This window comes from Meriones unguiculatus, chromosome 1 (assembly GCF_030254825.1).
Source record: "Meriones unguiculatus strain TT.TT164.6M chromosome 1, Bangor_MerUng_6.1, whole genome shotgun sequence".
Taxonomy (NCBI): Eukaryota; Metazoa; Chordata; class Mammalia; order Rodentia; family Muridae; genus Meriones; species Meriones unguiculatus.
This window is the reverse complement of record NC_083349.1, coordinates 98,159,075-98,178,156: the sequence shown is the minus strand read 5'-3', so window position 1 is coordinate 98,178,156 and position 19,082 is coordinate 98,159,075.

The window sequence follows — 19,082 nt, the reverse complement described above, 5'->3', positions numbered from 1 at the left end:
ACATTATTTTCCATAACTATGCTCTCCTAGCTTCTTGTTTTCCTAGGGTTCCTTTTTTTCCTCTGTCACCTATTGAACTTAACTTGTGTGTGTGTGCCGTGTGTGTGTGTTCATGTGGATGCACATGTATGTTCATATGAAGGCTGAAGGTCAACCTCAGGTCACCCTCAGGTCACCCTCACGCGCTGTGTCAGGCGCTTGTCCACACTGTGTTTTGAGACAGAGTTTCTCATTGACTCAAGGCTTGCCTGTTAGGGTAGGCTGGCTGACTAGCACGCAACAGAACTCTGCCTCTCTGCCCTTTCCTAGCATTAGAATTACAAGCACATTTCCCACAGGGGTTCTGGAGCTTGAACTTGGGTCCTCACCATTTCCCAGCAATCTCTTTACTGTTTATGCCACCCCTCCAGGCTCTGAAGTTAACTTTGAAGTGAAATGACTCCAGTGCTCTTTTAAGATTTATCCATACAGTATATTCTGAGGGACATAAGAAATGTCTTTAATAAATACCCCAAATATCTTCTTTTTGAGCTCTGGACCTTGCTCCAAGGTTTTGCATTAATTATGGATCAAAGCGTTGAAGTTTGTGACAAAAACAATCTTCAGAGAGAGCTCAGATTTAGAAAAACAAGAGCAAAGGTATTGCATGATATCGTACCTGTTGCTCTGAGATCACATGTAAAATATGATGACATAAGAACAGAACTCAGGGGTATTTGAGATTACGAAGTTGTTTATTCTGTGCAGTGTGTAGCAAATCATTGGCCCTGTTCTGCATGTCTGAGTTTTTCTTATGTTCTTTCTTTCCTGCCTTCTTAGGGAGGATGGGATACCAACAGAACACAGCAGAGGAAGAAGTGGTGGGAAAAGCATATGGCAGCAGTGATACATAGGCGTAGAGACTCACTTCCTCCATGGAGGTCCCACACCCGCTGACAGTCACAACTAGCTATGGACCGAGTGTTTAAACACATGAGCCTGTAGGGGACACGCCACTCTCAGCCACAGCACGATGGTTCTTTCAGACTCATCAAGTCCTGACCAGAGCATTCCTCTTTCGCTTAACCCATCTGTGCTTATTTTAAAAAGAAAGGTTGTTTTTTAAAGAATGTTGTTGTTGAAAATTTTATGCCTGTACTTTTTTTTTTTTTCTGGGGAGGAAGAGCCCAAAGGCTCATAGTTATATTCCTCGAATCCGAGTTTGGGCTTCTGAGGGTCTGTTGGAAGAGCTGCAGTCCCCCTGAAGTAGCTTTTCTTGGATCCTGATTCCAGGTGCTGCCTGTTTCTAAGGGTTCTGAGGATTCTTGTTTGCTGGTTTTTACAGGTCAGGGGTGGGGCAGTGGTGGTGGTGGGCTGGGCCATTCTTTCAGGATCATGGCTTCTGCATATCCTACTCTCTTTTGTCTTGCTGTCACGGAATACCTGAGGCTAGGTAGTTCATAATGCACAGAACATGATCTAGGAAACCTGATTGTAAGGTGACATCTAGCAAGGGACTTCTTGCTATAATGAAAGCATGGGTTAATGGCTAGCAAGAAATAAAGGATCAGCTTGACCTCCTATAGGAAATTCATACCTGTGTAACAAGGCATTAATCGGTTCATGGGGCTCATCTTCCCATCTGTAAAGGAGCTGACCTCTTACTATGAGTACAACGCAGGAATCCATCCCACCTTTTCATTTGCATCTGGCAGTTATCAATAAAGTTATAAGCACCTTTGGTAGAGGCAGGTCTTGAACTCTTGGATAAGGAGTATGATTGTTGGACCACATGGTAAGGCTTTATTAAGCTACTGATTGATATTCTTCCTGAGTGGCATTCCCACCAGCAATGATGGCAGTTCTTGTGGCTCCAGGTCCTTGTCAGAATTTGGTGATGTTAGTGGTTCTGATTTCAACCATTCTAACAGGAGTGGAGTGACATTTCATTGTTTTAACTCTGTTGACACCATCTATTCGAATGCTTACTTTTCACCCGTACATCTTGTCTGCAGAGGCCTTTGGCTTATCATTAATTTGACCATAAAATTCTAATGCAAATATAGTACATCTCCATGCAGTGTCTTAGCTAAGGTCTTATCTGGGCAAGATTTCTAAGGCTGAGGATTAATTTTTGACCAGTATGTTGTCCTCTACTTTTAAGGATGCTTTTCAGGAGGCCCAGGAAGCAGAGGCTGAGGTGAAGGCAACACTTGGTCTCTACCAGAGATTGTGTGACCTTTAAAAGGCAGAGAATCAGCTCTTGTTAAATCTGTGCCTTTGAAACCTGCCTGTCACTGAGTGCAAGCTGGCAATTTTCCAGATTACAGATAGAAAGAACATTTGCTGTCTCACCTTGTGCTTTCCAACTCAGCTTGAAGACTAATTGAATATAGCCTCACTTGATCACATTCACAGTCAGAAAGCATAAAAATAGAACATTCTGATTTTTTTTTCTCTAGCATTTGCCTGAATGAGTCAGTCTTGGTCAACCTGTAGTCTCCTAAGGTAAATCATGGGGCAGTACAAAATAGACACACTTTCTATTTTGAGTGATGGAGAAGGAGAATTAGAAATTCAAGGCCAGCCTGGGCTACAGGAGACCCTGTCTCAAAACAAACAAACAAACCCCACATTTTTTCATGTTAGAACAATGATACCCATCTATATTGTCATTTCTACTGTCCTCCAGTGACATGTGCTTAGTCATTGCTATCTATCACATAATGTGGTCACATCCTGCAGATTAAATTTTTGTTTTAGTTAAGATTAGGTTTATCTGAGAACAATAGAAAGCACACATTCAGGGAGAAGACGAAAACAAGATGGAAAATTGTTTTTCTCTCCTGTGAACTTTTCTCGGGTAGTGGTTTAGGGTTTCTATAGTAGCCCTGCCTACAAATGGTCCAGGGACAAGGGACTTCCTGATGCCTGTTTCAGTGTTCCTAGGACGAAGCCCTTCTCTACATGAGCTCTAGCTTCAATCCCGACAGAGATAGAAGAGAAAGAAAAAGTTAACAGTAAGTGCCAGATAAGGTTCTTGGATGATGATACTTCCTCTTAATTCATGGAGGAAGGCTCCGAGGGAGGCCAGGAAGGGAGATGAGGAAGGAAATGAAAGGCATTCTTCCCACAGTGGCTGGCCAATTATCAGTCAACACCACCGAGCTTATCTGTTTTTATGACAGCTCCTTTCATATGGCAATATTAAGCTGACCTTTCAGATGTGGTTGATGACCTTGTAAATCACAACACAAAATTAAAGTAGCTAGAAATTTAGATCCCAAAGCTTCATGATCACATAGCAAAATCCCAAAGTTTTAATGTTCACATGATGAAATTCACCCCTCTCTCTTTCTCTGTGTTAATAACATTCTTTAGAGTCTCATGAAATGATTTGGTCTGATTATATTTTAGTTAATATGAAAACTAAGACTGACTCCTTTTGTCTCTACATAAAGTTTTTTTTTTTCCACAGTAAGATGAGGTGAATAAAATATTTATGTAGAGAGAAATTGACTTGAAGGATTGGATTTTCAAACTGGTTGATAAATCATGGAACATTGCTCTACAAGAAATTTATGCCAAAGAAAAAAAATTATTATGTTCAAGTTAGAGAGAAATTGGCTGCAGAAAGAGAACTAGGTTTCTTCACTGCAGGACTTCTCAAGGTCTTTCATATGCTGAGTGCCTTTGGGAACTTCTGGCAGATTTATTTTGCAAACTTCTTTTACTGGTAAATATTTTATTTGCTCTCTACCCTAGGAATATTCCCTATAAAAGTTTGAAATGAATACGATTTGGGAGATGCTCAAATATTTAAGGAGCAACTGTTGTGCAATATTAGAATCTTTGTAGACTGTGATGAATAAAGATTCCCCTTCCTCATATCACACACACACACACACACACACACACACTGGGAAAGAAATCACAGATCCAAAATTTATGTAACATTCAACAATTGTGATTGTGTAATTAACATTGCTATTTGTTATTGACATTCTTTGTTCCAAGTCTTGGGGATAAAACTGCTCAATATCTCTCTTATGCTGTTTCCTTTTAAATGATGATGTCTCAAGACAACCCTGCTTTTTTGTCAATAGTAGTCAGATGAGCAATATTGTTCTAAGGGTGTGGAACAGATCTCTGGGGCTCCATTCCACCACTGCATGGGATTCATGAGTGATTTGCAAGCTCTGTCTGTCGGCTGGATAAACAAATTGCTTACTAATTGTATTGTGGATTCAATTCCTTACTATAATTCTGCAGGACACAGACTGATTCTATGGTAAACAAATGTGGATACAATTCCTGGCTATAGTTCTGTGGGACACAGCTTGATTTTCAGGCAGATTGGCTTTATTACTGGAAGGCTGACGTGCAAAGACAGCTTTCCATTCTCTTAGTTCTTAGAAGATAGCGAATCACAGTTACTGTTATAAAAAACTAGTACTTAGTGGGTATGGGGTTTAGATACAGAGTAGATGCTGAGATGGTGTCTTAGTTAGGGTTTTATTGCTGTGAAAAGACTTGACCATGGCAACTCTTATAAAAAAAAACACAAAACTATTAAATTGGGGATGGCTTACAGTTGGCAGAGGTTTAGCACATTATCATCATGGCAGGAAATGCAGCAGTGCGGAGGCAGACATGATACTGCAAAAAGGAGCTGAGAGCTCCTTGATTTGAGAGCATCTTGGTTTGAAGGCAGCAGAAAGAGACCATGTTACACACCGAGTGTATCTTGAACATAGGTGACCTCAAAGCCTGCCCCCATAGGGACACATGTCCTCCAACAAAACCACACCTATTCCAACAAGGCCGCACTCCCTACTGGTGCCAGTATAGACTCTGTCCTGTGATTCACTCTTACGAAAAGTGTTTTGATGAAACAGAGCAAGCAGAAAAAAGAAAAATTGAAAATGTGTGGTTCAAGGATTAAAGGAAGTAGAATGGAGCTAAATCCTGTGTTCAAGGAGATAACAGATTCAAATACATGAGCCTGTGGGAGTCATCTCATTCACTCCTGGACCCCCATAGGCTTGTAGCCATAACATAATGTGATATATATTACGATAATTATCCATCTCTTTTAGGTTTAGTGGAGTACAGGTTTTCAAAGTATGTCCTTATGATTCTCTGGATTTCACTGTTTGTTGCAATGTCCCCCTTTCCCAATTTTGTTAATATGGATCTTCTCGTTCCTCTTTATGGTTAGCTTGGCTGTGTTTGTCAATATTATTGATTCCTCAAGGAACCAACTCTTAGTGTCATTGACTTTTTTGATGTTGTTGTTGTTTCTGTTTTATTGATTTCAGCCCCAAGTTTGATTATTTCTTGCTGTCTACTCCTTTCTCTTTTGGCGATTTCAGGTGTGCTGATAAGTTACTAGTAGGAGTGCTGTCTTTCTGTTTGTTTGTTTGTTTGTTTAATGTAGGCACTTAGTGCTATGAGCTTGCCTCTTAGGATTTCCTTCACTATGTCCTATAAGTTTTGGTATGTTGTATATTCGTTTTCATTCAGTTTTAAAGTGTTTTTCATTTCTTTCCTAATTTGTGTGTTGACTCATTTTTCATTCCATAGTCTATGAGTTCATTCAGTGTTTATGAGTTTGTAAGTTTTCTGTTGTTTCTGTTGTTGATATCCAGCTTTAATCTGTGAGGGTCAAAAAGGATGCAGAGTGTTATCAATTTTTTAAATATTTTTTGAGACTTGCTTTTTGCCTAAGTTTGTCATCAATTTTGAAGAAAGTTCCATGAAGTCTGAGGACAAGGTATATTCTTTTGTTTTAGGATGAAATGTTCTGTAACTATCTGTTAGGTCCATGGCTTATAACATCAGTTATCTCTAACATATATTTATGTTTAGTTTTTGTTTGGATAACCTGTTTATTGGTATGAGTATGGTCTTAAAGTCTATTTTCAGTATGTGAAAGTTAATATGTAATTTAAATTTTAGTAGTGTTTCTTTTATGAACTTGGATGCCCTGGTATTTGGTTCATAGATGTTAAGAATTGCTTTCTGTAGATTTTTTTTTTCCCCTTATATGAGTATGTAGTGACCTTCCTTATATCTTTTGACTAGTTTTGGTTTGAAGTCTATTTTGTTGGCTTTTGCTTATTTGGGATATGTTTAACCTCTTCAAGTGAAAGTTTTTTTCTAGAACCTTCTGAAGGGCTGGGTTTGTAGATAGATAATGCTTAAATTTGGTTTTATTGTGTAATATTTTATTTTCTCCACCTATTATGATTGATATTTTGCTGGGTATAGTAATCTGGACTGGCATCTGTGATCTTAATCTGTAGAACATCTGTTCAGATGTCTTTCTGTATTTTAAAGTCTTCATCCAGAGAAGTCAGGTGTAATTTAAAAATGTCTGCTTATATATGTTACTTTGTCTTTTTCCCTTGCAGATTTTAATATTCATTCTTTGTTCTACATGCTTAGAGATTTGATTATTATGTACGAAGGGGATTTATTCAATCTATTTGATGTTCTGTATGATTCTTATACCTTGATAAGCATTTACTTCTTTCAGTTAGGAAAATTTTCTTCTATGATTTTGTTGAAAATATTTTCTATGACTTTGATCTGGGTTTCTTCACCTTCCTCTATTTCTATTATTCTTAGTTTTTTTCCCATAGTGTTCCAGATTTCCTGGGTGTTTTATGCCAGGTTATTTTTTGTTTGGTTGGTTTTAGATTTCACATTTTCTTTAATATTTGTATTCATTTCTTTTATTATATCTTCAATGCCTGAGATTCTTTCTTCCATCTCATGTATTCTGTTGGTGAGGCTTGCCTCTGTGGCTCCTATTGAAGTTCCTAAAATTTTCACTTCCAGATTTCTTTCAGTTTGGGTTTTCTTTATTGACTCTATTTCCACTTCCAGATCTTGAACTGTTTTATTCACTTCTGTCTACTGTTTGTGTTTTTATAGATTCTTTAAGGGATTATTTATTTAATCCTTAAAGATGTCTATCATGTTCATAAAGGCTATTTTAAGGTCTTTTTCTTGTGCTTCTGCCATGTTGCGATATCCAGGGACTGCTGTGATGGGTTGCAGGGCTCTAGTGGAAACATACTATCTTGGCTGTTATTATGTTTTTATGCTGGTATTAGGCATCTGGTTTGGATTGACTATACTTCTGGGTGCTGATAGCTGGTCTTGTCTTTGTTAAGTAGTTGTTTTGTTGCTTGGTTTCTGTTGTCCTCATTGGTTCTTAGGAGCATGTGGTGACTGTAAATTGCCTGTTAGGGAATTCTCCTAGGATCCTGCCAAGTGTGTCCACTAGAAGTTCTGAGTAGAATGTGTTTCTTGGTATTGGGATTGGACATTTAGAAATGGGATGGGGTAGAAAGGAGGGTCTGATGGGGTTCCCAGGGGGGAGGCAAGTAGGGTGTTCCGCTAGGATCTGCTTAGTATCCTGGGAATGGAGACAGAGAGTAAGGAGAGGCTATACCAGGTAGTCTACAGAGCTGGAATGAGACTGAGCCTGGATTTGGAGGAGGGGAGGGAGAGTGAAGATCTCAAGTTTGTCTTCCTGCTTTGCTGGTGGCTTCCTTCTTCCTCTGGCATGCTTGGCTGGAGAGTTCTCAGAGAATTCCTGCTGGAGGTGAGGTCTGGGACAGCAAGATGAGCACAGAAGAAGGTTGAAGAAGAGGATCCATATGATCAGCTGGAAATGGGGTCATCAGAAATCAAGGGGTGACCACAGTAGGAGGCTCTCTGCTACAGAGTTGGGAGTGACTGGGGGGTGGATTTAGAGGAGAGGTGAAGATCCACAGTTAGCATATCTATTACCCTGGTCTGCTTGCCTTCAGTTTCCAGGAAAAGCAATTTTTGTAACAATAACAGACCACCACTGATCTGGAGGAAGGTGTGTGTGTGTGTGTGTGTGTGTGTGTGTGTGTGTGCACGCTCACGTTGTGGTAACTTTGTCTTGTTTTGTTGTTTTGTTTTTTTGAGACAGGCTTTCTCTGTGTAGCCTTGGCTGTCCCGGACTTGCTTCGTAGACCAGGCTGCCCTTGAACTCAGAGTGATCTGCCTGCCTCTGTCTCCCTGAGTGCTGGGATTGAAGGTGTATGCCACAGCACCCAGCTTTGTGGTAGCTTTGTAAAAAACATTTTTGTGCTCTTTGATACACTGAATGTGGAAATAAACATAAAACATTTTACCGCTTTTAGGAAGAAAATGTTAATGAAATAGTTTGTCACTCTTCTGATTTTCTTGTTGTTATGACAAAGTACCCTGACAAAAGCAAGTTGAGAGAAAATGGGAAGGGCAGCACAAGTTGGATTGAATAGATTATTAATTGAGATAGAGAGGGGGCAATAGAGAGGACATGAGGTTGGAGGGTAGAGAGGTGAGGAGGATCGAGGAGGAATTAGGGGGAAGAGTGAAGAGTGAATATGATCACAATATATTATATAAAATTCTGAAAGAATTATTCACAATATTTTTAAAGGTGAAACAAAAAGAGAAGATTATACCTTTGCTATAATATAGTATTGGGATGCTCAAAGAAGAAACTGAAGGAATACAACATTTTCATCTAAATATTCCACAGAGGAAGATACAAGACTGGAATGTTTTGATTATCATGAAATAGCATTATGTGTTTAGTGCGATGGATAACTTGTCTTTAGGAACAATAACGAAAATAACATATGCATGCATGCTTATGCACACACATATTTAGTGCTTGCTCATTAAATAGAAAGAAAATCTTATGCTAATGATAATTGTGCTTTCTCTGATGCATGGTCAATTTGATGGTGATGAGGTATTGAATTATAATGATATATTATATGTACACTTATGTGTTCTTGACTTTTTATGATCCTCACCATAAGCTCACAATGTAGGCAAATTTAATTTTCAAAATAAGGAAATGAGGCATATGGAGATCAAATTGTATCCCACTCTAGTATGGAAAAATTGGATCTAAACACAGTATTTCTGATCCTTTCACAAGCCTTTGCTTCCTGCTTTCAGAATACAGGCCTCTGGGACAAACATCTTTCAGAGTAATTAAGTTGACAGTTATTTTAGTGTGAATATTGATTACTCATGTTATAGGAATCAACATAGACAGATTATTTTCCAAAAATAACACTTTACTTTCTCTGTCAAGGATTTGAGGTATTTTGGATGGCATAAAATTCATAGCTTTCGGGCAAGATGGCGGCGCCAGGAGAACACTGCATCTGAGGAGCAGGACAACATTTTCCATACAGCGACCAAGAGACTGAACTCTGGGCCCTAAAACAACAGCGATCATGTTTCCCAGGTGAGAGGAAACTCCCACAGCGTGGGAATCAGTCAGGTCCACGCTCAGGCCACCCAGCCAGACCCGGAGGAGATCCCGGGTTCTGCAGGCACTAGGTTGTAGGACCAGAGCCATACACCTGCATGTCCCAATCACCTTCCCAGGCTGAACGGTGGGCACAAAAACACCAGAGACCGGGAGTCCCAGTCACGAGAGAATCCACAAGGAAGGAAGGCAGCGGCACTGGCCACGGGTCACCCAGTCTTTACCTGGAAAAGGTCTCGCAGACTGGCGGGTACGAGCTGCCATCACTGAACTGGGCTCACGCCGCCAGCATGGAGAGCGGCTGCACACCCAGCTCTCAGGCACAGACAGAGCTGTGTGCCCTAGTGCAACAGAGATTGAAAGTCCCTGTTGGGAGAGGGCCCCACAGGGAAGGAAGGAAACGGTGCTGACTTGGGTCACCTAGGCTTTGCCTTGGGAAGGTCTCCCAGACCAGCCGGTATGCACCGCCATCACTGAACTGGGCCCAAGCTGGGAGCACAGAGAGTTGTTGGGTGCCCAGCTCTCCGGCACAGACAGAGCTGTGCGCCACAGGGCAACAGAGACTGGGAGTCCCTGTCAGGAGTAAACCCCACAGTAAATGGGGACTGGAATTAGGTCATCCAGTATATCCCTGGGAAAGTTCCTGCAGACTAGTGGGCAGGCATGCACGCTGCCAGCCCAGAGACCTGCTTTGTACCAACTATTCCTCACAGACAGAACTGTGTGCCCCAGGACACCAGAGACTTGGAGTCACTGTCGGGAGAAATCCCAACAGGCAACTAAGCAAAGGGATGGACTTAGGCTACCCAGTATATCCCTGGAAAAGGTACCGCAGACTGGCCCAACCCAGGGACCTGCTGTGCACCAGATAGCCTGCTGTTACCAGGAGAGCAGTACCCATCCACCACAGATTACTGCTTGGGTACTAGGACACAGAGCCCCAACCAGAGACCTACAGAAGCCCGGGATCCCCGAGATCAACCCCCAGAAACTGCTCCAAGGGGCAACCAGTTATCCCTAACAAAACTGACCAAACCAAGGGACACACAGATTACAGCAACAGCTCACTAAAATTACAACAAGAAACCCAGAAGGAGGGCAGCTGTCTCCAGGACTTCTCCAGGTGAGAGGAGAGCCCTCTCAACTAACAAGGACCACAGTTACCACTCAGGTCTCTGTGCCTGAGGCAAGCTGTGGCAACTCCTGAAAAACACTGGCCATACAGTGACTATACCCAAAAAGCTGAGGAGGCTTCCTTCAGAAAAACAAAAAAAACAAAACAAAAAAAAAAAAAACAAAAAAAAAAGCAAAAAAAAAACCCATCTTCCTGCCAAGGGGATTTTCTCCACCACAGGACTCCAGGAACCACAAGAAACTAACTTCAAGCACCAATGGGTAGAGGCCAGCGTAAAAGCTCAACCAACAAAAGACAGAGCAATATGGCAAATCCAGAACCCAGTTATACAGGGGCAAGTAGCCCTGGACACCCCAGCATAATTGAAATTCAAGAAGATGACCTAACATCTATGCTCATGAAGAGGATAACAGAGGAAATAAATAAAATGCGTAAAGACACTAAACCCAGATTATGACCATCCATGAAGAAATATAGGAAGTTGCAGCCAGTTTGTGGCCTTTAGAGAGGAAATACTTAAATCACTGAAAGAAATAAAAGAAACAGAGGATTGTTCAAACAAACAGCTGAAGGAATTGAAGGAAAAACAGGAAAATACAGTCAGACAGGTGAAGGAAATCAACAAAATGGCTCAAGACCTGAAGATAGAATTGGAAAAATTAAAGAAAACACAAATGGAGGAAATTGTGGAGGGAAAGAACTTAGGGAAGAAAACAGGAACTACAGAAGTAAGCATAACCAATAGACTACAAGAGATGGAAGAATCTCAGGTGTGAAAGATACAATGGAAGAAATCGATGTATCTGTCAAAGAAAATATTAAATCTAAAATATTCCTGACATAGACCGTCCAAGAAATTCAAGACAACATAAAAAGACAAAACCCAAGAATAATAGGAATAGAGGAAAAAGAAGATTCCCTTCTCCAAGGCCCAGAAAATATTTTCAACAAAATCATTGAAGAAAATTTCCCCAACTTAAAGGAGAGGCCAATAAGAATATAAGAGGACTACAGAACACCCAATAAATTAGACCAGAAAAGAAAATCCTCCTGCCACATAATAATCAAAACACTAAGTATACAGAACAAAGAAAAAATACTAAAAACCTCAAGGGAAAAAGGCCAAGTAACATATAATGGCAAACCTACTAGAAGCACACCTGACTTTTCAACAGAGACTATGAAAGCCAGAAGGGCCTGGACGGATATCATGCAGACCCTAAGAGAACACAGATGTCAGCCCAGGCTACTATACCCCACAAAACTCTCAGTCCTCATAGAAAACAAGATATTCAATGACAAAAACAAATTTCAACAATTCTTAAACACAAATCCAGCATAACAGAAGACACTAGAAGGAAAATACAACCCAAGAAAACTAGCTACTTTCAAAGAAACACAGGAAATAATTAACCTCACTACAGTAAAACAAAAAGCAACCAAGCACACAACCTTATGACCACAGCCAACATCAAAATCAAAGTATCTAACAGCCATTGGTCATTAATCTCTCTCAACATCAATGGGCTCAATTCTCCAATAAAAAGACACAGACTAATAGAATGGATGTGTAAACAAGACCCAGCAACCTGTTGCATACAAGAAACACACCTAAATCACAAAGATAGACATTACCTGAGGATAAAGGGTTGGAAGATGACTTTCCAAGCAAATGGACCCAAGAAGCAAGCAGGAGTAGCCATTCTAATATCTGATAAAATAGACTTTCAACCAAAATTAATCAAAAGAGATGGGGAAGGACACTTCATACTCATCAAGGGAAGATTCCACCAGGAAGACATCACAATCCTGAACATCTATGCCCCAAATACAAGGGCACCCACATTGATAAAACTTTGATAAAACTTAAACCACACATAGATCCCCACATATTAATAGTGGGAGACTTCAACACCCCACTCTCAGCAAAGGACAGGTCAACAAGACAGAAATTAAACAAAGAAACAATGTCTCTAACAGAGGTCATGAATCAAATGGACCTCACAGACATTTACAGAACCTTACACCCCAAAACAAAAGAATTTACCTTCTTCTCAGCACCTCATGGAACCTTCTCCAAAATAGACCATATAGTGGGTCACAAAGTGAGCCTCAACAAATACAAGAAGATTGAAATAATCTCTTCTATCCTATCTGATCACCATGGAATAAAGCTGGACCTCAACAACAACAGAAATAGCAAAAGGCCTACACACACATGGAAACTGAACAACTTGCTACTAAATGACAGCTGGGTCAGAGGAAAAATAAAGAAATTAAAGTCTTCCTAGAATTCAATGAAAATGAAGGCACAACATATCCAAACTTGTGGGACACAATGAAAGCCATGCTAAAAGGAAAGATCATAGCACTAAGTGCCTTCAAGAAGGAATTCAAGACAGCTCATTCAAGCAACTAAATGGCTCACCTAAAAACCCTAGAAAAAAAGAAGCAGACACACCAAAAAAGGGTAGATGGCTGAAAATAATCAAACTCAGGGCTGAAATCAATCAATTAGAAACAAATAAAACAATTTATGATTCAAAGAATCAATGAAGCCAAGAGCTCGTTCTTTGAGAAAATCAACAAGATAGACAAATCCTTAGCCAAGCTAACTAAAAGGCAGAGAGACACCATCCAAATCAACAAAATCAGGAATGAAAAGGGGGACATAACTACAGACAATGAGGAAATCCAAACAATCATTAGGACCTACTTCAAAAGTCTATGTGCCACAAAATTTGAAAATCTAAATGAAATGGACAATTTTCTTGATCGATTTGACTTACCAAAGCTGAATCAAGACTAGGTAAATCAATTAAATAGTCCTATATCCCCCAAGGAAATAGAAGCAGTCATGGAAAGTCTCCCATCCAAAAAAAGCCCAGGACCAGATAGTTTCAGCACAGAATTCTACCAGACCTTCAAAGAATAGGTATCTCCAGTTCTCTTCAAACTATTCCACAAAATAGAAACAGAAGGAACACTACCAAACTCATTCTATGAAGCCACAGTGACCTTGGTACCTAAACCTCACAATGACCCAACAAATAAAGAGAATTTCAGGCCAATCTCCCTTATGAACATTGATGCAAAAGTACTCAACAAAATACTTGCAAACCGAATACAAGATCACATCAAGGATATCATCCACTGTGACCAAGTAGGCTTCATCCCAGGTATGCAGGGGTGGTTCAATATATGGAAATCCATCAATGTGATCCACCATATTAACAAACTGAAAGAAAAAATCCACATGATAATCTCCTTAGATGCTGAAAAAGCATTTGACAAAATCCAACATCCATTCATGTTTAAAGTATTGGAGAGATCAGGGACACAAGGCACATATCTAAACATAATAAAGGCAATATACAGCAAGCCTATAGCCAACATCAAACTAAACGAAGAGAAACTTGAAGAAAACCCACTGAAATCAGGAACAAGGCAAGGCTGCCCACTCTCTCCATATCTCTTCAACATAGTTCTGGAAGTCCTTGCTAGAGCAATAAGACAGTTGAAGGAGATCAAGGGGATACAAATTGGAAAGGAAGAAATCAAATTATCACTATTTTCAGATGATATGATAGTATACCTGAGTGACCCCAAAAATTCTACCAGGGAACTCCTACAGCTGATAAACACCTTCAGCAAAGTGGCCGGATACAAAATTAACTAAAAAAAAAATCAGTAGCCCTCCTGTATACAAAAGACAAAAGGGCTGAGAAAGAAATTAGGGAAACAACACCCTTCACATAGCCAGAAATTACATAAAGTACCTTGGAGTAACCCTAACCAAGCAAGTCAAAGACTTGCATGAAAAAAATTTCAAGTCTCTGAAGAAAGAATTAAAAGAAGATATCAGAAGATGGAAAGATTTCCCATGCTCATGTCTTGGCAGGATTAACATAGTAAAAATGGCCATCTTACCAAAAGCAATCTATAGATTCAATGCAATTCCGATCAAATTACCAACACAATTCTTTACAGACCTGGAAAGAAAAATTCTCAACTTCATATGGAATAACAAGAAACACAGAATGGCTAAAACAATCCTCTACAATAAAAGATCTTCTGTAGGTATCTCCATCCCTGATCTTAAGCTGTACTATAGAGCAACAGTAATAAAAACTGTATGGTACTCACATAGAAACAGAATGGTGGATCAATGGAACCGAACAGAAGACCCAGAAATAAACCCACACACTTATGGACACCTGATCTTTGACAAAGATGCCAAAACCATACAATGGAAAAAAGATAGCATCTTCAACAAATGGTGCTGGACTAACTGGATGTCTACATGTAGAAAAATGCAAATAGATCCATACTTATCACCCTGCACAAAACTAAAGTTCAAGTGGATCAAAGACTTCACATATAACCAGACACATTAAATCGGTTAGAAGAAAAAGTGGGGAAGACCCTAGAACTCATTGGTACAAGAGACAACTTCCTGAACAGAACACCAACAGCACAGGCCCTAAGAGCAACAATCAATAAATGGGACCTCATGAAACTGAAAAGCTCATTAAAGCAAAGGATACCGTCATCAAAACAAAATGACTGCCTACAGATTGGGAAAGAATCTTCACCAACCATTTATCTGACAGAGGGCTAATATCCAGTATATATAAAGAACTAAAGAAGCTTAAAAGTAGCAAACCAAGTAATCCAATTAAAAAATGGGGAACAGAGATAAACAGAGAATTCTCTGTAGAGGAATATAGAATGGCAGAAAAACACTTAAAGAAATGCTCAACGTCATTAGCTATTAGGGAAATGCAAATCAAAATGACCCTGAGATTTCACCTTACACCCATCAGAATGACCAAGATGAAAAACTTGAGTTACAACACATGCTGGAGAGGCTGTGGAGAAAGGGGAACCCTCCTCCACTGCTGGTGGGAATGTAAACTTATACAACCACTGTGGAAATCAATCTGGTGCTTTCTCAGACAACTAGGAATAGCGCTTCCTTAAGATTCAGCCATACCACTCCTAGGCATATATCTAAAAGGGGCTCAAGTACACAACAAGGACATTTGATCAACCATGTTTATAGCAGCTTTATTTGTAATAGCCCGAAGCTGGAAACAGCCCAGATGCCCCTCAACTGAAGAATGGATGCAGAAATTGTGGTACTTCTACACAATGGAATATTATTCAGTAATGAAAAATAAGGAAATCATTAAATTTGCAGGTAAATGGTGGGACCTGGAAAGGGATCATCCTGAGTGATCTGTCCAGAAGCAGAAAGACACACATGGTATGTACTCACTCATATAGACATGTAATATGGGATAAACCTACTAAAATCTATACATCTAAAGAAACTAATCAAGAGAGAGGACCCTGACTAAAATGCTCAATCCCCATCCTGAAAGACAAAGAGGAAGGGCATCAGAAGAAGAAGAAAACAGGAAACAAGCTAGAAACGTGCCATATGGGCCTCTGGAAGGCTCTGCCCTACTTACTATCAAAGCAGATGCTGAGACTTATGGCCAACTGTTGGGCAATGTGCATGGAATCTTATGAAAGAAGTGGGAAATAGTCAGACCTGGAGAGGACAGGAACTCTACAAGGAGAGCAACAGAACCAGAAATTTGATTACAGGGGTCTTCCCAGAGACTCATACTCCAACCAAGTACCATGCATGGAGATAACCTAGAACCCCTGCACAGATGTAGCCCATGGCAGTTTAGTTTCCAAGTGGATTACATAGTAATGGGAAGAGGGACTGCCTCTGACATAATCTGATTGGCCTGTTCTTTGATCACCTCCCCCTGAGGGGGGAGCTGCCTTACCAGGCCACAGAAGATGACAAAGCAGCCACTCCTGATGAGATATGATAGACTAATATCAGAAGGAAGGAGAGGAGAACCTCCCCTATCAGTGGACTTGGGGAGGGGCATGTGTGAAGAAGGGGGAGGGAAGGTGGGATCGGGAGAGGAGGAAAGAGGAGTTTATGGGGGGATACAAAGTGAATAAAGTGTAATTAATAAAAAAAAGAAAAAAGAAAAAAGAAAAAATTTCTTTTTTTTTATTTTATTTTATTTTTTTTTATCAGTTACATTTTATTAACTCTGTATCCCTGCCTACAGATTGGGAAAGAATCTCTCATTCCCTCCCAGTCCCTCCCTCCCTCCCTCCCTCATCTCCACCGTGCCCCTTTCCAAGTCCACTGATGGGGGGGACCTCCTCCCCATTCATCTGATCCTGTTTTATCAGGTATCTTCAGGACTGGCTGCAAAGCCCTCCTCTGTGGCCTAACAGGACTGCTCCTCCCTTCGGGGGTGGGGAGACCAACAAGGACCATGTATGGACATAACCTAGAACCTCCACTCAGATGTAGCCTGTGGTAGCTCAGTAACCAATTGGTTTCCCAAAGTGAGGGGAACAGGGACTATTTCTAACAGAAAAAATTTCATAACTTACTTTCAGAGCTCTTTAAAGTTGGTGCCATCATGAGACATAATGAAGAGACATGTTCCCCCTCTAACTCAACCTTCAATTTGGGCTGTTTTACTTTAAGGTGATTGTTTTAATAGCTCATAGATCTTCATTTTCTTTTTAATTATTTTTAATATGTTGATATTATTTTTACCCTTCATGGCATAACCTCAGTGGTGGGGACAGTGTATTGTAACCCAGGTAGAAATTGAGACATGTATATCTTGTGAAATAGTAAATGTGATACAATAATTATATGTTTATAAGTAAACTATAATGACATTTTGAAAATGACAACAGAGCCCATTATTTTTGTAAGTAACCAAAAGTGCTATTTGGCAAGGGCTTTTAATGGGATGTGGTTAGAATAGCCGAGGACTACAACGTGACGGGAAACACAAGGCTGTGGGATCAGAGGTTGATGTCAGAGCCCACACTCCCAGCATGGAAGCAGCAGGCCTGAGTTCAAGCACAGTTTCTGAACCACAGTTTCCTGGGGGCAAAAAGGAGAGAATAATAATTATCTTACAGAGTAGAGAGGTGCTTTATCAAGTAATGCGTTGCTTTACTAATTCAGGAACTGAAAGCACAGCTTCTTCCCACTTTTGTTTTTAAGTTTATTGTTTTACTCAAATATACGTGCTCATCACCTCTGGTTTCTGGCCCATCTGATGTGAAGTTGGGAAACACACACCAATGGAAACAAAGGTGATGCTGGAAGGAGGGAGTCACTGAACACCTTTTTTGGCCCAAGAAGTAGAAGAGGGAAGTGTTTCATTTTGCCTGGTTTGGACCGAAATGGCTACTGTCCCTGCCAAGTCCTCAGCAGGGGAAACAGAAATGCCAAGAGCTGGGAACCATTCCAGTAGTGAGAGGCAAATAAAATATAACTCCTGGGGAGTACTTTAACTCTTGCACACCACAGAGGGGGAGTATCCGCTCTGGCTGTCTTCTCCTAATGCTATGCATGGAGGAGGTTGGCCCACAATTTCTGGTTCTGCTGATGGCTTTAATGAACAAAAATCTTTGAAGGCCCCTTATCAAAGCAGCCCTCTCTTAGTTAAACATGGCTTTAGCTTCACCAATGGCAGAGGAAGTTTGTCTCCACTAAGAGGCTTTTTGCAGGATAACTGAGAGATTACCCTACTTCAACATAAAATACCCTCAGAAATTTATTTTTTATTTTATTTTATTTTTATTAATATTTTTCTTTTTACAATTTATTCACTATGTATCCTGATGGTAGCTCCCTCCCTTATCTTCTCCTGAACCCATCTTCCCTCCCTCTTTACCCCTTTCCCCCTCTCTCCTAGTGTACTGGAAAGGGGGAGGCCTCCTTTCCTATTATCTGACCCTAGCCTGTCAAGTCTCATCAGGACTGCCTGCATCCCCTTCCTCTGTGGCCTGGTAAGACCACCCTACCAGCGGGAAGTGACCAAAGAAAAGACAACTGAGTTCATATCAGAGACGGCCCCTGCTCCCCTTACTAGGGAACCCATTTGGAGACTGAGCTGCCCATGGGCTACATCTGAGCAGGGGTCTAGATCCTCTCTATGCATGGTCCTTGGTTGATGCAGCAGTCTCTGCAGGCCCTCCTGTGCCCAAATTTTTTTAGCTTTGTTGGTCTCCTTGTGGAGCGCCTGTCCTCTCCTTGTCCTTCTATCCCCTACTTCTTCTGTAAGACTCCCTGTGCTCTGCCCAAAGTTTGGCTGTGAGTCTCTGCATCTGCTTTGATCCCCTGCTGGATGGAGTCTTTCAGTGGACATCTGCGGTAGGCTCCTGTCTTGTTCCCTCTCTTCTACTGCTTCTGGTGTCTATCCTGTTTTCCCTTCCAAATGAGATTTAAGCATCCTCCCTAGGTCCTCCTTGTTGTTTAGCTTTTCTAGCTCTGTAGAGTTTAGTAAGTTTATTCTATATTATATGGCTAATATCCACAGGAATTTCTCTATTAAAGAGTTACTTTCATCATGTTAAAGATGATGGGAAAGTCTGTAGACAGATTCTTTTTCCACCCACTTCAAATTTTTCTGTGTGCCTTACTACACTGCCGAAGGTAGACACCTGTACATTTTATTTTGCATACTACTTTGCAGTAAACATTTCTGTTCAGTTTGGCGTTCACCAGTTGGGCATGGAAGGACACCTGGACTGAGAAGTGCATCGAGGTGGAGTTCGTGGGGTGCAGTGGTGTTGGGG